This window comes from Hirundo rustica, chromosome 4 (assembly GCF_015227805.2).
Source record: "Hirundo rustica isolate bHirRus1 chromosome 4, bHirRus1.pri.v3, whole genome shotgun sequence".
NCBI classification, from domain to species: domain Eukaryota; kingdom Metazoa; phylum Chordata; class Aves; order Passeriformes; family Hirundinidae; genus Hirundo; species Hirundo rustica.
Window position 1 is genome coordinate 15171250 of NC_053453.1, and position 20097 is coordinate 15191346.

The following is a 20097-nucleotide window of genomic DNA, read 5'->3' on the forward strand; positions in this document are numbered from 1 at the left end:
CCGGTAAAGGTCACATCCTTGTGTGCACACGCAGCCCACCTATCTGGGCTCCGCAGCTGTTGTCTTGGGGACGGTGCGGTGGCTGCCGGCGCCTGTGGCTGCCGGAGCCGCGCTCCCGGCCGTTGGCTCCGCTCGGCGGTGTTCCCCGGCTGCGTGCAGGGATCTCCCTTGGCGAGGGAGAGCAGCGCGATCTGCGTCACACCCTCCTCTACCTCCTCCCGCCCCCGGCCGGGGTGGCAGCTGGGTGGCATCCGATTTAGCAGTAAGAGCTGGGAATGCGGGCTCTGCTGTGAGGTTAGATTCCTGAGCTGTAGCTGTGCCTAGCCGATCCAGGGCAAGCCACATGTTCATGTTAAATAGCAGCCAGCAATGCACTGATTCCTCAGAGCGTGCAGTGTCTGGATGCATCTTGGTGTGGAGCGATGAGGCACGGCAGTGCTGGAGCAGTAGAAGCAGAGGAATGGTGCTGGAGAGCTTACTTGCAAGGAGACAGAGAGGATGGCATGGTAAATGGCTGTTTTGCAATTCAGGCTGTCAGCCTGGACTCCTTCAGACAGGTCAATAGGTATGCGTAGATTTTGTGGCCTTCTGCGTCCTCCTTGTGGGTCATCTCTGAGCTTGTGTGCACAAATGGGGCAAATGGGAAATAACAGCTTTTTGTCATGTTTTTTTGTCTTGCCTTCTTGATCCAGCTCAGGAGTTTTAGATGAGTAGATGTGGTACAGTTAAGCTTGTGTGATTATGGAATGAATGATGGACAAGTTCTCGGTATCACATTTCCAGTGGTAGTTGAGATGTGCATGAGGAGAGGAAATATTTAATAAAGTAGGGCTCTCAGGTCTCTGTGCTTTGCATTATCTGGCAGTATCCTGCCTTTGCTTTTAACATGCGATAGTTTCATTCCACAGAATTAGAAGCGTTAGCTTAACTACTATTGTTAATGCCATATTCAGTTATCAAATATCACATCTAGTTATTCAGAAAGGGAGGGTTTTTTTTTTTTTAGTCCTAGTATGTCTTCTTCGGAAGCTGACAGTTAAGCTACTAGCTCTGAAACTGATGAAATACAAAATTGATGTTGTTATGGCACTGAATTGTGCAAAATTCCATGAAAGCCTGAGTTATGTTTCACTATTTTTCATACGGTGGCCACAAAAATGTTTGGCTCATCCCTCTGCCCTAATAAAGGTGGTTCTGGGCTGGGATGTCAGACTGAACTGAAGTGAGCCATGTCATGCATCCCGCTCTGCAGGTGAGCTCTTGGAGCTGGTTTCTGATGGTGGTAGGTGGGACTATCCTGAGTTCAGGTATCAGACTGATGGGTTTGGTTTTGTTTTTTTTCCTCATTTAACTGTGGCACTATTGAGGGGTGATCTGCTCAGCATGTCCGTGGTCAGGGGGTGGCTGCTGCTGTTTGGATGTATGTGTGCCACTCCTTTGCATGGTTCAGCATCTGCTCTGGGTGAAGGCATCACTCAGACTTTGACCTCCTGCTTGATGCCTTGCCAGCATCGCTGTGTCCTGATGACCTGACATCAGTTCCTGTGGGGGGTGATGAATTAAGAGCAGCAGCTGAGAAAAGCCTGTCCTGGCCCTGCTCTTTCATGGGACCCAGTTTCAAAGAGACTGGTAGAAGGGAGATCCCAAATGAGGAGGGAAAATCGGGGGGCTGACTGGCAGCCCTGCTGTCTTTCCAGCTGGAAACTAATTCCTAGTGATATACAGCAGAAACTGTTCCCTGCCCCTACCGCTTTTCTTCCCGTGAGTGATACTGAAAGGTTATAGGAATAGGAGTTCATTATAAGAATGAATGGTTGGAGCAGTATTACGTGCTGAAGAGATTCAGTGTTGTTTGAGACCTGGAAAAAACAAACCAAAACAACCCAGTTGGAATACTTTATTTTGGCAAGGGAACCCTTGCAGTGTCTGAGAAGTGGTTAGTGCTGCTGTTAAAGGTCAGGTGTAGGTCCTGGGTATGAAACATTGTCTGCTGGATACATACGAAGTACATACATGTGATACTGCCTGTATGTGGTGTGTCTTCAGCATCATTCTGGTACTTGAATATTCAATCCTTAATACAGAAACTTCAAAGCTAGGGAGAGGCATTTACTGTTTAACCCCCAAAGTGATGACATAGCTGTTGGAAGAATAACAAAAATCCCATTTCTCCCTATTTTGCCTGCTGAAAATTCACATATTTTTTGACTATATCACCCCGAAGTCTACAGGGACTCTTGAACACCAGTCTTTGTTTTGCATAACATGTGTTCCCATTAACAATTTTACAGTGAGTAATTTTTTATTTAAGGAGTACTAGATCACATTTCCTGATGTTTTGTTTTTTATACGTCAGGGTAATAAATACTGTTCAGGAAGGCTTGAGTCAAGGGCAAACATACCTCACTGATTTTTTGGGGTTAAAGTTATATAGCTATTTAATAGTTTGTTGTGGTCTCTTCCTCGCTCTCGTTACCCCTAGTATTTATCAGACTTAGCAGCGACGCTCTCTAACTTCAAGGTCCTGAAAGCCCTGGCTCTAACCGAAATACTCCAGAATTATGTGCAGGGAATTCTGTCGTCTTGAATTGGAGGCTCTCTTGTCCAAACCTGCATTTGGCCCAAATAAAGTGTGCAATTTTCTAGCTTTATCCTGTAACACTCATTCTGTTTCTTTCCTACATAGATTTTTGCAGCTATAGAATATCTGCATGGCAGCGTCCATGCTAGGAGGAGAGATCACTTTCTCTAGTGTGTTATTTTTATGACACAGAGTTTGATCAGAGGAAAAGCTTTGAACAGTAAGTGCTTAATCAGGGTTTTTCAAAACAGATTTTCTCTCTGCCCACCGCCCTTAACCTGGCAGGTTAATCCATGAAATAATCTGTGTGCAGAAATACAGACAAAAATGTAGTGCTTCAGTTGTAATGTTGGGTGCTTTGAGGTTTTTATGTGTTTTGGTCTTTGAAGTTTCTGAACGTGCAAGTTTTCTCCTTGCACCTTGTGTTCATTACCATTGCCGTAGGACACACACACAAACCAAAGAAATTAGGCCTTTTCCTAGAGGGCAGAATTTACCAAAAGAATTACATTTTAGTTGTGAACTCCCCTTAAAATTTAATGACTTAGTGCTGCTTTTTGTTATGACATAAGAAAATGAGGCAAAGAGTCTTTGAAGCTACTTCAGACTTCATGAATATTAACAGGATCTGCAGTCTTCAGAGAGAGTAGATTCTGGATGTTTTTCTTCACCTTAATAGTACGGTTTCATTTGCACAGTAAATCTTCTTGTCTTGACTAAACTGAAAGAGCAGTTATCAGATGCAAATCAGAAATACTGTGTTTGTGGGTGGGAGCACTCCTGCTGTGTTTCCCCTTCTCTCTTGAGCACCCAATCCTTTCTCCTGGTGCGTGCTCTGGGAGCAGTAAATTTAATTCCATGACTTACAAGATCTTCAGCGGTGCTTAAATGATTGAAAATGCAGGGTTTTTTTGCTTGTGAGGATAATGGAAGGTAAAGATTCACAACTTGTTCACTTGCATTGAAAAATCCTTTCTATTTGCATCTTGGGTCACTATATATTTTTAATATCTGCCTGTGTTAATGAGTAAAAAATCCCCCACAAGTAGTATTCTCTAAACATGCCTTGAGAATACTTAAAATTGTCTCTAAGGTTAAAAACTAATTTGCATTTTAATAAAAACTGAAATTCTGTTTAGTTGCAACTTTCTATAAATTCCAGGTTAATGCAGAAAGTTTTCTGTGATGGCCCATAAAGAACACTTCACCTGTAGATACAGGTTAGATGAAGTTTGATGTATTCTTTTAAAATTTGTTCGGTGTCTCATCAGTAATTGAAGAGAACTTGTCTTTTTATTTCACAGAATCATGGAATGACTGAGGTTAGAAGGGACCTCTGGAGATACCTGATCCAACCCTTGGCTCCAGCAGAGCCAGCTAAAGCAGGTTGTTCAGGGGCAAGTCCAGATGGCTTTTGAGTATCTCCAAGGATGGTGCAAATTCTCAGTCACCCCCACAGTAAAAAAAGTGTTGCGTTGTTTTCAGAGAGAACTTCCTGTGTTTCAGTTTGTGCCCATTACCTCTGCTTCTGTCACTGAGCACCACTGAGCAGAGCCCAGCTCTGTCCCCTCTACAGCCTCCCTTCAGCCTTCTATATACATTTTCAAAATCCTCCCCTTGAGCCTTCTCCAGGCTGAACAGTCCCAGCTCTCCCAGCCTCTCCTCACAGGAGAGATGCTCCAGCCCCTGTGCTGGACTACCTCCAGTATGTCCATGTATCTCTTGTTCTGGGGTCCTCAGAACTGGGCACAGTACTACTCTTGTGCCCTCATGTTTCCCACTATACTTTAAAAACAAGAAACTTCTAAAGTAAATTGTGCATATGGTTTTTTTGGATGCAGGTCCAAGAGATCATTTTGGTGCTGTAAATCACTGATGCAGCTTCTGAGTACTTTTGCCCTTCCATAGGAGCCAATGTTCCTTGTTTAAAACACTTCAGCATTTTCCTGATCCCATCAGTGCAGGCTTTGACAAGTCTTTTGACCTGTGATTAAGGGATTTATGACTAGGTTTACTGGCTACACATGCCTAATAAGCGTAACATTGGATGCTGAGTCACATGGAGACATGTTTTTGGGGTGTGTTGATACAGACTCCTGTCTGAAACAGAGCTCATTGCAGCTTATAATGAATGTGTACTTACATTTGTGAGGGCACATTCCTGCTGTGGGCTGGCTTGGTTCTCTCGGGGGGTTGACCTGCCTGGCCCATGGGCACCTTCTGCGTAACTGCATTTCCCCAGAGATGAGCCTGGAGGTGAGCAGCTGTCTGTAGACTAAACAGAGGGAAGTTTGGATGCTGTGTGTGTATATGGGTAATTCTGTAGTTGATGTTAAATGCAGAATTTGTAAACAGGGGCTTTCTTTTTAGGTCAGCAGGGTTTCTATTTTTAGGTGAATGCTTCTAGGTGGAGAGTAAAGATGTTGGTGTAATGCTGCTAACACTGGTCATGGACAGGAGGGAGAGAGAACAAGAAGAAAAAAAGCCATAAAGCACAAATTATCACTTTATCCTTGGGTTTTATATCAGACTTCTTGAGAGGGGATGCTCATTTCTTTACCATTAAGTGTTCCCTCCTGTTTATGTAGATACGTGTGGTTGTTTAAGGTAGGGTTTTTTGAAGGTTCTTAAAGAATATAGCAAAATCATGTCAAAAAAGCAGTTGGCAGTTGTGATCGGGATACGCAAAGCAATCACACGGAGACGAGAGATTTCGCAGGGCAGAGTTGTTCCTCCAAGAGAGCTCAAGGCTGAGCCAAGCCCAGACCCCCTCTGCCTCTTTATTTCTTACTTTTTATACATTTGTGGGTCTGGCTGTGGATTGGCTTCTGGAGTTTTCACCTCCCAGCCGAATGGCCAGACCAACTGTCAGTTACAATTCTTTTCGGGTTAGAAATATGCAAAGGACAGAGAATGAAAAACAAAGGATTTGTTTATGTTACATGTGTGAGAAAAGGCGAAAACTGCTCCTAATATTGTACAGTAGCTAAAAGGTCTGACTCCATTTTATGAACAATCAAAAGGCTTTAGAAAACTCAGAAAAACCAGGGTGACAGGCAGTTGCTTGCCTTCTCTATGTCCAAATACAGTGGTTAATAGGCACCTTTCAAATTTTCTTAGTATTCTTCCAAAAGTAATTTCACAACATCAGAGGTCTGTATTTACCTTAATTGGAAAGAACAAAACCATACTCTTCATGCTGGCCTAATGCATGCAATTATTGACTGAGTGCAATTAGTTTCCAGCTGCTGAAAATGTCTTACCAGATTTCTTGACAGGAGTATCAGCAGTTTGTATTGGTATCTAGCATTACTAATGCTTGGCATTTTACCATGTTATAAAAGCCACTTGTTCCTTCAATATTCATGTCAGATATCAGGGTTACCGACATACAGAACGCATCAAATTCGCTGGTTTGGAAACCGACCAATTTTCAGAGATTGAAAATTAATACCAGCTTTTTCAGTGAAGTATACACAAACATCTTTAGGTGCTCTCAAGGCAGGGTTTAATTCATAAGCTAAAATTTATCATTAGCTTAAATTTTGAAAACTGATTTCTTAAGTTAGAAATGTGTATGAAGAAGCTGACGTAAGAGAATTTTAGCTTTAGAGGTACCTTCAGAAAAAAGTCCTTCAGCCTCTCACTATGAATTTTACTACCTGAGGCTCCACATTCCTTCTACATTTGAAAAATGATTTGAATGTTTTCCTGCCTTGCTCTCTGGATCTCTTCTCTACATTCCCACGTGTGCACAATAACTGCTTTAAAATACCTTGGTGCACTTTTCAAGGTTAAAAGTGTGTGTTGTAATTCCTGGGGAAGTATCACGGGGCTATGGAGAGGTGTGCAGACTTTTAACTGTCAGCAGTTTTTCAGGAGTGTCATAGCCAGGAGGGCTGGGGAAACGTGAGGTGTCTGGAGAAGGATCTCTTAAAATATAGGTGTTTTTTGGACTTCACCTTGAGTAGTCCCTGCTGCTGTGTTACAAGCCTGATGAGGATATCTTTTTTTTCCATGTTGTTTTTTAGAGTTGTACAGTCTGTAGCTGTACAGCTTCAGGGACCCACCTGGGTATGTTAGGACTGATGAAGGTGTCTAAACTCTGTAATTTACTGTAATTTGCTCCAGATCAGAATCCAGGGAACTGTATGGTTGTGTGCTTTAAGTAAAGCTGCTTCCCATGACACTTCTGTAGTAGCGGGACCACTACCAATGTCAGATTTTGTTCCAAGGATAACCCAGAAAATGGGTGAGTTTATGCTTTCTGTGTTGTCTGGAGAGGATGGGATGTCCAGTTTGAGCCTAGCAGCAGAGACCAGTCTGAAAATACCTATAACCCCAATCTGGTAGTGCAGGGAACAATAAATAGCCTGGGCTCCTGAGCATTTTGTGAAATGCACAGCTATTGCAATGAGATACCAGATTGGAACAGGAAAAAAAATAGCGTTTTAATCACCCAAAGATGAAATGCTATGTACCTTCAATGTGACATTGCTTGCAGTTACATGGCCCTTGGTGAACACAACCTTTACCTGGTTCAAATCAAGTGCAAGATGATCTGCAGTCCACAGTCCTATCTCTGAACTCATTTTTTGTTAGGGGCTTTCTTCATCTTCTCTCTTGCTCACCTTTTCCCATGTGAGACTGAAGTAGTTGTCTGCATGTACCTTGCTGTCTTTAGCTGTGTGATTCCCAGCAGCTGCCATCCTGTTTGTGTGGAGCAAAGATAGCTAAGAAGTGTGGAACTTGGGAGCAGCAAAACATCCAAAGCATCCTCATGGGACTTACACTAGGGTGTCTTTGAACTGATGGGATCATCAGATAATAGTAGAAACCATCTCTGTCGACTGATAAGTCTTGTATCACTCTGCAAGGATCATGTCATTGGAAGGAGCAGGAAAAAAGGGCAATCTGAATACATTCTTTATGTAGTCTGACTTTTCAAAGCATTAAACCACTTGCAAGTGTTACTACAGTTGGATTAAGTTTATAACTCTTTGCACTTCTGCAGTGCTTTTATCCTATATCTCGTGCTCCTTTAAAAGCTAATCTACAAAGTAAACTAGAAGATAACTCCAAGTGTCCAAGATCACTTTTTGTACAAAAATGTAGCGTGAATGTAGTGTGGCTTGGTTTTGTGTAAAACCCCACATGGTCTCAGCAGCTCTGTGGGATTGCCTGTGGTAGTGCAGTGGGGAACGCCCTTCCCAACAAGCCATGAACAGTGTGATTGGACATATTGATCCTTGAAGAGAGCTGCCAGCTGCTGCAAGGTGCTGTGCTTGCAAGATTTTCTTCAGATGTAAGAGCTTCCTGGAAGCTTGCAGTAAATAAAGCTAATGTCAAGAGTTTTCAAAACACTGCAGAAATGCGAGTTCTGTTCTCTTCAGATTATCTGGAGCAAGCCCTTTTCTATTTGGAAGAAATGTTCTGAATACAAAAGCTTTTGGTACTTAAGAAGGGGCTCAGCCTATTTTGAAAAGCTTTGTCTTCCCTCCCTGGCAGAGTTGCTTATGGCGCTGATGATTGTACATGTATTCAACAGTTCTTTTTACTTTCAGTCATGGGAATAACCAGCCAAGTGGGATAGTTTAAACTTCCCCAGAAAACTATATTAGGCAATATTTTTACAGCAAATACACTTTTTGTAAAGCTATTACTGCTTCTTTCCTGTTTCTTCCAGTAGCGATCTTTCCCCAGTTTGAGGTCTCTGCCAACAAATATTCTGTCTAATGCTGGATCACTTATCCCTCTTGAAAATAAATGAGGCACAAATACCATTTCTTGGAATATTTTACAGGAGGAATGTGGAGTTTACTTTGTTTAGCAGTTTGAATTTGCTTGGTGAAGCTCTCTGGCCCTTGCAGTCCTCTGTTAAAGGAGAGCAGGGACAGTATATGCTTTTTGAGCACAAAACAATGGCTGACATTTTCAGTCTGGTTTTCCTGGTGCAGTGCAAGCCTGGTTGTGTCCAGTGTCTACTTTGAGTTTCACTTGGATGCGTACAGCTAACCTGGTTTGAGACACTACAGGGATCTATTCAAAACTCATTTGTTTTGAATACCTCGAAATTGCATAAATATTTTTTTCTTTAGCAATAAGCTCTAAGTATTAAGCTGTTGTCTGTGACTCATTAGTCTGTTGTTAGTGACAGTTAAATGACGGAAAATCCTTCCATGCAGTTTGTATTCCTTATTGTCTGAAACAAACTACAGCTGTTTGTTTTACCCTGAAGGAGGCTTTCTTCTCATCTGGCTAGAAGTTCATAATAACATCTGAGAGCTAATATAAAAGTACAGCAGACCTCATTCACTGAACAAACAATTTTGTGTGCACATTTAACTGTTGAACAGTTGTGTTAGATGAGTTTTGAAAATGCTACATAGACTGACACAAAACCCAGTGTCTGCTTCCTTGCTTTTTTGACTTCCTCATTTCAAAAAACTCCAGCAGAACTAAGTGTTGGTAGTTACAGAGAGTGATGTTTTCTAGAACTTTTTAAATCAGTGGTTAAGTTGCTATGGGTTTATACTGCATTCTTGTGAAAGTCAAATGAAAAGTTGGTTAAAGACACATTTACTTACTGGAAACACTGTGAAGGGGTTTGGCCTTGAAGATGACTGAACGACCACTGATTGCTCTTTATCTGCAATGGGACATGGGAGACTGCATGTAGGAAACAGATGCATCGCTCATGTTTCTGAACCATGGAGGAAGCACCAGACATTAACTCTTGAGGTAGATTAGCTACAAGCTTGTAGCTACAAGCTACAAGGTTTTCCTTCTTACAAGTTGATAACTGGAATAGCTTATTTTTATTTTTAAATAAGGACTTACTAGTAGATTCAACTTCTAAAGTAAAAGTTGTTTTGAAAAACGCAGTGGTAACTAGCAATGTGATTATAGTCCATTGTGCACCCTTGTGTAAGAATGCCAGTATGATGTGGTCCGACCTCTTCCGTAGGCTTGTTAACTATATCTCGAATCCAGAGACTTTTTTTTTTTTTCTGTAGATATGTGAGCTCTTGGTCAAAGTTCTTAATGCTCGTTATATACAAATCAGACCCAGCTTTCTGATCCTGAGGTCAGTTGTGATTCCTGGGCATTCAGAAACCTTCACACTTACTAGAAAACAGTCTCCTAATTCAGAAAAAACTTGCTTTCATGTCTCTGGATTGTGTGCCTGCCTCTTCTGAAGGAAGGGGTTTTAGTAAGGATAGGTTTTTACTTTGCTTGTTGCAATACGTCTTTTGAAAAGCTTGATGCCCCTGGTATGCCGTGGGGTGTCAAAGTTGAGTGCGGCATTTAAAAGCTACAACAGTCCCTGATTAAAACTGCTGTTTAGTTTCTGAAGCTTTTTTGCTATCCAATAAATTGAATGGTTTGGCAGGGGTATCAGTAGGAGATGGAACTATCCCCTCATTTTATATTTACAACTTTTCTTTTCACCCTAAAGACAACCAGTCCCTGTTACTTTTCAATTCTTCTTCCAAGACTAAGGTGTTGTTTAGAGCAGACTCCAATTTCCAGCCATCCAAGTCCCTGCTCAAGTTTAGTCCATCTGCCTAGATCTGCAGCTGGATGGAGGCTCCAGGTATCTGCAACAAAAAAACCCAGAGATGGCATCTTTGTTTTCCTTTTTCTTTCTCCTCACCAATTTTGATGTTTTGTAATTTGCTTTTGGGCATATTTTGCTCTGGAGATCCCTCACATTTTCAAGAATAATGTGGTGTAACATTTTTTTTCTTTTTAAACATTTATGCCAATCATGTAAGCAAATCAGAGGTTAGTGGGAGTTCAGTGCTAGCTGGTAATTCCATCATATTCTGCAGTCTTGAGTATACTTCTGACATTAATGCAAAAAGTCTCAGAATTCCAAGTTTCCATGACTTTGAGAGACTGTACCTGTTAAAACATTTGTGTAGTATAAACAAAAGGCTTGATATCCCTATATTGGAATTTGAGCCTGACTTGTAATTCAGCTTTTGGGATCCTTCTTGAGAAGTGAAGTCTATGGTTTATGTTTTAAAATTCCAAGATTTAAATAGGTGAATATTATTTAAGTAATTTGGAATAAGTTTGAGCTGGAAGAAATCCCAGTTAAGAAACTGACAGAAGTGCCAAAACCGTCGCTCTCTGCCTTCAATTATACTCCATCCCCACATTCTTTAGTGAGTTTTCATGAGGTCTTTGGGCTTCAGCTGGTGAGGTGGCCTCACAGTTTTAACATTGAGGGACTGCTGGCTTCTCTCTGGCTTTCACGTGGAAAAACACACCATTTTGAACAATGGGTTCTTTCCAGAAATCTCCCTTGTGGACGGAGGAAGCTTTGGAATGGGCACAGCTGAAGTGGTTTTATGGTGGCAGGTGGGTGGATGGGTGCAAGGACTATGGCTCGCTGCTCCTTGCTTCCCCACCCCAGACATGATAGCTTGGAAAGATACCCTGGGTGTATGTGGCTCTGTGCCTCACAGTACTTTGACCTTTGGACCTTTATCATTGCCAGCTGAAGTGTCAGCATGGCATAAATAAGTCAGATCAAGGAGTGTAGTTCTGGCCCTCATCCCAGCCTTAGAGGCAGACGTAAATGCCATCCTCTGGCTGGCTTTTAACTTGTTTGGTCTGATTGAAATGATGACTGATATAATCTTATTTCTTCTCCCTTGGTTTCTTGACTTTGTTACTAAACTCTCTCCTGCTATCTTTGTGTTAATTTAAATCTATTTTGAGTCTGAAGGCTCAACGTGTGCCAGGTTGCTATTTGCTGTCATTGGGTTTGGATTATCTTAGCAGCCTGACAGGCTTCGCGTTGGATCTCTGACATTTTGAGACAAGAAAGTACTGGGGTTTTTTTTGTAATAGAGCATAGAAAAAGTATGGTAATTAGAGTGCTTTTACAGGCTTGGTTAATAAACCAAAGAGCTCATCTGTGAAGTGCAGACACTACTGGATTTTCATGTGTTACCTACCCCATGTTTGGGATCAAATGGACCAATCTGGCAGAGATTTATTTTTTTTTTCCTTTTCCATGTGTTCAGTACATCTCATGTTGAAACCTGGTGGAAAACATACTAGTAGAACTGTTTCAAGAGAGGAGCTGGCTTCTCTTGGGAGAAATGGCACTTAGCAAATGTATCTACTTTGGTGGTGAAAGGTTCCCCCTTTGCAGAGAAGTGCAGCTGGGTTTGTTGAATGCCCTGCTTTATTTAAAGACTTGCTCAATGATAATCTTGTTCCAGTTGTTTCAAGCAGCTTCAGAAATGTAGTTGTTAACTCGTGTGCATAACCTTTTGTCATCTGCAGTTATGAGGCAACAGAATATAAAAAGCACCATTTTTTACAAATATGACCAAGTTAGTATGAACTGGGTAAGCTTATGGCAATAACCTCGGCTGTTTGGTTTATTGTTAGGAAGAGGCTTTGTATCTTCCTTACAGACTTACGTAAAGCATAATTTCTGTGTTTTCTTGAAATTATGGATTTTTTTAATTAGTTTTCCTTGACTCTATTCATGCTTTAAGGGAGCCTCAAAATTGCTCATAGAATGTGGCCGCACATCTCCGTCTTTTGTCCCTGTTCCAGCGTGTGCACCAGGCTGCTGAAGGTGGGGAGCTGAGCTGCTCTGTGTGTGAGGGTGAGTGGGTTATCATTGCTGGCTGGAGCTCATTTCCAGCAGCGTTGAGTGTCTTGAGTGATGAGGTTTTTTGGTTTTGTTTGCAAAATGAAATAGGTTTTGTCAACTAATAGGATCTGGGAGAAAATACAAGAATATATGGGAAACTTGAGTAACGTCTTTTTTTTTTTTTTTTTTTTTTTTTTTTTCCTTTTGGTTATTTTACTTCCTCATAGGCTGTGGTCCCCATCTGTAACTGTTGGTGGGGTGAGGGGATAGACTTTGCTCAGCCTCACCTTCATAATTCTCCATCAGTTGCCTGTTTAACTCTCACTTCTGCTAAGCATGTATTGGCAACCTTTTCCTGTGTTGGACTGGTGTCCATCTTCAGTCCTCTTCTTAGAGAAGTTAGTGGTATCACCCAAATTGGCTTTTTTGACAGCAGTTGATACTACAGGCAGAGTTTGTTGGGAAAGAATGTGGAGATATCCAGACAACAGCTGGTTCTTGGAAGAATCAGACTTAATAGCAAAGATTTCTACTGAGTTTTGCTGTCCAATGTATGTTAAAACCAACCTGTGAAATGAAAGGTGAGCAGTTACGGCAGACGACCCAAGCAGTTTACTGAACAAAAGAGTTAACTTGCAGGATTGTGGTTCTATTCCTTAGGGATCTGTTTTCTCCCAGGACTGTACTCTCTGTCCCCTGGTATGGCTATACTAGATGGGAGTTTGGTTTGGGTTTTGTTTCTTTAAAAATTTTGGATTTCTATTGTAAGCATGGGGACAAAGAGCAGATATTCTGGCTACTGTGGGAATGATGAAGTTTGAAATGTCATAGAATAGGGGTTTGCTCCTGCAAGGACGAATACCTTGAGAGCAGGGCCTTTCAATCTCGAGCCTGCCATTTTCCAAGGTTAATTATTTAAACAAGTAATTGCAGTTCAGATATCAAAATCATATCTCAGGTACAGTGATTTCTTTCTCTTTACAGCAAATGTAACAGCAGTGCAGTTGGACTTACATAAAGGGTTCCAGTCAGAAGCAATGCAGGAGGGGTCCGTGATAACTAGAGACCAAGTTTGGTGCTTTCCTGTGTCACACAACTTCCTCTGCTATTTCCTAACTCTTCTACATGGAGTAAAATATCTCTCTCATCTTTTGACAAGCTGTGTGGGTGGAATGAAGGAGGCTCTTTCCAGAGTGCTACTTTCCAGCAGAGCTGCTGTCAGTCTGGTGGGAGCTTGACCTTGACTTTTTTACTCTGTGGTAAGATTTCAAAGAATAGTTTATATGGCTTTTACAAGTGGCTGTATAGTACAGACAGATGCCTGAAGCCTGAAGCCAGACTTATTGTAAAAGATTTGATCTTTCAGTGTTTCCTTCATTTGACTTAGTCTGATAAATCCCATCTTTGTGTGTCATGCCTGTCCTTTTAAACATAATTTATGCAAGTTTTTACACAATATGTTACGCGCCTTCATTTAGAGGTTGACATGATGAGTAATTTTAACACCGCAAACTTGTGTAATCTGTGGTGTGTTTTAACTTTTTTCCCCCCTTCCCTCTCCTGTGTACTTGTAGCACCAACTTCAGAAGCATTTTCAGGTTTTTGCTGGGGGAGAGGGACAAGGAATAGAATGAACAGCAGCTCTGCTTCTTGCATGGAAGTGTCTGTGATTTGGGGATTATACACATTCTTAGTAAGCTCAGGGCCAGTATACAGGAAGGAAATAAAAGATTCTGAATTATAGTGGTGGTTGTAATTGGCATGTGCTAACTATATGTTTGTAGTTCTTCATGGAACAGCAATGTTGTATTTAACCACAAGCGGAGAATTTAAAAAGCTTTAATGTATTAACATCATTATTATAACTACATGGCAGTTGGAGAGCTGTTGGTGTTTGGTAAAATGCTCAGTTCTTTTCCTCAGCCATGTCTGTCTTTTGATTTTTGTAGTCAGCATAACTGAAACGATTTTTTTGCAACTTTCACATTTCAGAAGGTTAATGAATTCTCAGATCAGCAGTAGGATAGTTAAAACTTGGAGGAACAAGTTACAGAGTGTTGTACACAAAATTACTGAATCTTGGGAATCTTTCACTGATCACTTGCATCTGGATGGTTTCCTGTTAACTGGATACTCACAAAATTCTAGTGTTGGCTTCTACTGAATTATCTCCATAAATTGAGGGAAGACCCTAAAAATAGACCCATCTGGCTGTACTCTGGCTCTTAGTGAGGTACCCTGATAGGTTTGTGATTTGCAAAGTATGAACCTGGTCCTCTGGTTTCTTAGTGTCCGAAAGATAGGGGAGTTCATTTTATCGCTGCATATTTAACACAGGAGTTGTTGGTCTGGTCTTTTGCCTGTCAGCTTGAGTAATTCCTTCTGTATGGGCTTGCCGTAAGTGAAGTCCTAATGCACAGGAGGCTTGGCACCGTGGCTCAGGGGAAGTGTTGCTCACATGTGTGAGGTACAGAGGTTGCTGGGGGCTGGGGCAGGCTTCTCTTCAGCCCTGGGTTGTGCTCTCAGCTGTGCTGTGGGTGTACGTGCGCAGCGGAGATTAGTCAGGCTGGGGTCCTTAGCTGTGAGCTGTGTCCTGCTTAACATGGGTACATCTTTGTGTATAGACACAACAAACAAAAAGGAATGCATAGACGTTCTTCAAAACTAGACAATGCTATGTTCCCTTTGCTCTGTTTTCAAAGCTTTCTGAGTGAGCTATGATCAGACACGCTGAGCTGATGAGGTACTTGCTTCTAAGAGTCCTCTCAAAGAAATGCTTGCTAGGACCAAGCCAGTCTGTGTAGACCTTGGAAGGCTGTTCTCAAAGAATCTTTTTTCAAGCTTGGATTGCAGCTCATTTCTAGTGTCTTTTTTTTTTTTTTTATCAGTACCTTCATTCTCTGATTTATCTGTAGTTACTCCTCTGAAGATGATAAACATGTAGTTGAGATGATGAAAAGGTTGGCATCAAAGAGGTCTCAATAACTTGCCCTTTTTAAACTTGAAAACATAGAATCAAAATTCTTCAGGGCTGGCAGGGCTCACACTTTTTCTAAACAGTCAGTGATTACCTTCTTAATAAACTCATTAGTCTGCATGAGATGCTTCTGCCAGTATATGTACTTCTGACTTTAAATATTTATTTTAAAGTAGATTGTGAAAGACCAGCATTATTCTGAGTGTTGTGCCAAGTTAGACTTCTCACAGTTTCCATTTGAGCAGTGGAAGAGAAGATAAATGGAGTGACAACTTAATCTTACCCTGTGTTAGTTGTGTCCTGTTCTTTTCCCCATTCGTCTCCCCCATGTCTCTGTTTTTATAGGCAGAAGTTGTGCTTGCTTAGAGCAGCACTTGTCATGTTCTCCAGCTTCTTACCTGTTGGAAGTCCATCCAGTTCTGAGCTGTCTGAACCTTCTTGTACGCAGAGGCTCTTGCTAAGCTGGTGATGCTCATCTTCCTGTCTTCACCCTCAGCTCTACCCTGACTAATAGACAGAATTCAGAGCAAGGATGCAGAGAAAAGCCTTTTGTCTATGCCAAGCTGTGACAAACTCTCCCCTCTCCTTCAGAGCAGAGACTGAAGCTCTGGCATCCAGTTTCTGAAATGTGCCTTGTGGCAGCTTCATAAACACTGTCGTTAGGGTGAAGCTTTGCAGTTGTTTAACCTGATTTGAATGCAGGTGGCTGCTGTAAAAGGATGTTTTCTCCCTCTGCCCACCACCACAAACATTTCCTGTGTGGAAGTGGCAAAATATCCAATAGTCTCTGCTTCCCTGACTGAGCCTGCGTCCCTGTCTGCTCTGATTAGACTGACCTTGCCAGAAAACAAACACAAAAATTAGTTGCTCAGCAATGAGCTGATAAGCTGCATGAGTGATGAAGTGACATAAAGGCTGTGGCAGAAATGAACGGGGTTGCTTCCTTTGGTGTCAGCCTGTCATCTAGTGGGCTTCAGGCTTGGCTGGGCTCCTCTGGGATTGGGATGGGAACACAGCAGGGGGGAAAGGAGGACCCAGTGGGTGACCAGGAAGGGAGAAGTTCATGTAAACATGCTAACCCTTTCATGGGATATCTGCCACGGCTTGAGCTGGTGGCTCCTCCAGTCCATGCATGCTGCTGGAGATCCTCTCTGCAGGCAGAGTCTTCATGCAAGGTTTTTTGTGCAGCTCTGCTGGTGGCATAATCAGTGTCTCGCTTTTATTTTCTCCCACATAGGTGTCCTGAGGAACAATGAGGTTTATCTTCCTGTTCAGGAGTTAAAATTCCCAATTTACAGACAAATTAATTTAACAAAGCTTGCTAATTTTAGGTTTCACAATGAGAAACAGAGGTTTCAGGATGACAGACAGAAGTATGTATGGTGGCTCTATGTTAGCAGAAGAGGTGTTAGGGTGAATGGGAAGTTAAGGGCAAAGCACAAAAAGCACAACTCCCACAGACACTCGGCGGAAACAATTACTGGCTTTCGTTCCTTGACACAGTGGGGTGTGATCTGGATAGGTGCATGTGGGTTGTGGTGGTGGTTTTTTGGTTTTCGTGGTGGTTTTTTTTTTTTTGTTTTGTTTTTTTTTTTTTTTTTGGGGGGGGGTGTGTTTTTTGTTTGTTTGTTTTGTTTTTGTGTTTTGTTTGGTTTGGTTTTGTGAACCACTCCACCCACAATTTTCCAGTGATGGTCAAGACAAGGCCCCCAGTTTCAGCTGTCTTGGACACTGAGCAGCAGCTCCACCTTCTCAATCCTTCTGTGGAGGGTCGCTGGTGCTGCTGCTTCTGGCTGACTGAAGGGCTGGTCCCCAGGTGCTTGAGGGATTAAGGTCTGCAATTCTGCAGGAGCTGAGCAGCTCATTTTGGGAATGTCTGCCTTTACTTTTTTTTTAAATATATGTGAAGTACTGTCTGAGGAAGGTACAGAAGAGAGCCCTACAGCCTCAAGCCACCATGTTCTGTGTCTTCTCTCTTCACCCAACCCTTTTGTTTGCAGCAGCCAAGCTGAAGGTTTTAAAGGCAAGTCGCTTTTACTGTGCAGTCCTGATTTGTCTTCCAGGGAGCTTAATATGAGCTGAATGACACATTACTCTCTTTTGGGGAAAAAAAGATAAATTTTAGCATAATACATATTCATGAAGCTGCATTATGGTTGCTGTGACAACTTCACCAGAGGTCTGTATGTTGAACTTCCGTCTCCAGTCCCCATATTGAACTGTAGAACATGTTACACAGCTTTCCACTTTTTTTCTTCCTCCCCTTCTCTTTCCAGTCAGTAGACAATTTAAATTGTTTGAGTTGGTGCTTAATTAGTAGCTGCATCTGTTTAAGTCTGCAACACCAAAGCACAACTTCCTGTTGGTTTCCAAACTCTGTTACTGCTGGGAGTCTGTAATTCAGAGGAAGTCATTCTGGTGGGATTTTTTTTGTTCGTCTCCCTTTAAACTTAAATGCAAAATAATCCTAAATTACTAAGCATGTTTTTTTTCAAAGGCAGCCTGGTAACTTAATCTATCATGAAAAAAACAACCCACCAGAGTCCATCCCCCAAGTCTAGCCCTGTATAGTCTAGTCCGTTCCTAGAGTTTTAAGAACCCTGAAAGGAGCTTTTAGTTGATGTTACTCAAAAACAGCAAGGAGTTTGTTCTGGGTATGTTATGACCCTGAAGCCAAAGGTGATGTAATTGGAGGAAGACTTGACCAGACTGTGACTCTGAGGCAGTGAATATTATTTTAGGATGAATCTGTTGAGATGAGTGTGGAGAGAGCTCAGTTTGAAGATTTGTTTGCATGTTTGTTGATGTCAGAAATTGAGGGCACTTGTGCAATGCTTGTAATTTTCAGAGAGCATTTGTACGCCGTTCTTGGCCAATCCAGCTGACTGTTTGGCCCACAGTATTGCAGTTTTGGTTTCCAATAACAAGTGATGACATCATTCTGTACTGAGAACCTAAAATGTTGTGTTGTCCTGGATGAGCTCAATCTCATGTTGGGGCTGTTGATGAAAGGGCTGCTTGAGTGTGAGTTGAGCCCCTTCTATGTGCTAAATGTCTTTGTTAAGTCGAGCTTAATGTAAAGGTTTCTTGAAAGGTGCCAAGTTCACCTTTACAAAACCACTCCCCGTTGTTCAAAAAGAGGTGTTGTGGGTAAAGTTTGGCTTTCTTCACAGATGCGAGCCTTCTGGAGAGTAGTTTGGGAGAAGACTGTGCACAGGGGGAAGAAAAGTATTCTCTTCTTTTATCCTGTGCTCTAGGATGACCCTGCTTGATAGGGAGGTTGGACCAGATGACCCACTGTGGTCCCTTGCACCCTGACCAATTCCGTGATTCTGTGAAAAGCTGAGCAGACTAGGAGCTCTCTAGTTGATCCTTCTTTGGGTAGTTTCTTAAATATTAATAAGTAAAAATTGTTCAGAAAATGACTTGAAATGAGATTCCATTCATTAAAATGAGATATTGGGGGAAAAAATCATGTATCAAGAGGGAACTTTTTGTACAGAACATTGTACAGAGGACTCTGAATCTGTATTAGGCCTAGATAGACCTGCTGTTTTTTCCAGTTTTAGTTAGAAATGTCTAGAAAAGAATACACCAAACTTAATTTTCAGTGTATGTGGATGGATTGAGTTTGTCTCGTGTTACTGCTCTCCTGTCGACTCTTAGGATATTATTCAGGAACATTTCAGTGTAGAGGTAATGAATACCAAATACAATCCTGATACTTTCCACTCCCTCAGTTTGCACATCCCTTCTTCACGATAAGATCAAAATGCCAACACCAGGAAAACTGCTGTTGACAACGATGTCTGTATTTGTTCATCCACACACAGCCTGGCTTTTCTTGAATACCAGGGCTCTTGTGTTGGACTTCTGCAGAAATTTATTTTGAGAATGAAAGGAGAATATGAAGGAGATGGAATGTAAAGATTAGAACTAGGGGTGTGCTAGATTTGCAGGTCATCTTCAGCTTTCTGAAAAGCTGTTGTTCTAGCAAAAGAACATGGGTGCTTTGAAGGTTACTGTACTGTATCATAGTCTTGTAGGGCCTTTTTGACCTGGGATGAAATTCATCCATGGTGTTTTAAGTGGTTTCTTTGTTTTCCCTCAGGCTCCAGACTAACACATGCTGAGGCAATGCTATTTGACTTTGTGTAGCAGGTTTGTGTTTTGTTAACAGCTAAAGAAAACTGACTGAACTCTCTGTTGGGAAGCAGAGCCCTTTCTCTGAAAAGTGCACATGAAGATTTAGTTGTTCAATCCCTGCCAGCAATGGTCTGCCAGGCCACAGACTGTACAGTGTGGAAACTAAATGCAGCAACAGAAATCCAAAACCTGTAAACTACTTGTAGGAGACTCTGGGGTGAGTTAAGGCAACTTTCAGACAGCTGCAGTAACTGGGTACTGCTCTTCCCTGAGTTCCCTCTGCATCCCAAACTCTTCCATGTTCATGCAGGAGTAGAAATGGGGTAGCAGTGGTGGGTGGGAGGGTTGTCTGTAGGAACACGTCTCATAAACAAGTCCCTCCAGATGGCAGGGGTGGCTGTCAATATTCCCTGTAAGCTGACTGTCTGCTTACTGAGACCTCTCTATAAATATAGGCTGAAAAAATTCTTGGAGATCTCCTTATGATTTTTACGTGAAAGTTTAGGAAAACTTGATTTTTCTGTTGTTAGTATAAGTTTGGAATGTGAGTATATGTTGGTTTTAGTTGTTGAGTCTTGATATATTAATTTAAAATAAAGGTTTGACAGTTGTTTAAGTGGTTTACATATTAAGTCAAAATAAAGGCATCTCTTCCCTGGCCCGCTGTAAAAGGAATAAGGCTTCAGGCTTGAGTGATTTGCATTAGCTGGTAGATATTAATGGCAATTAAAAAGAAAATCTTTAAAGATTATTTTAGCTCGGAGATTT

General features: G+C 41.8%; 1 protein-coding gene across 2 annotated transcripts in view; it reads left to right on the forward strand.

Annotated features, from left to right (window-relative positions):
• Positions 1 to 20097, forward strand: part of GRAMD4 (GRAM domain containing 4) — a 75407-nt gene that overhangs the window by 604 nt on the left and 54706 nt on the right. The window lies entirely within an intron of this gene.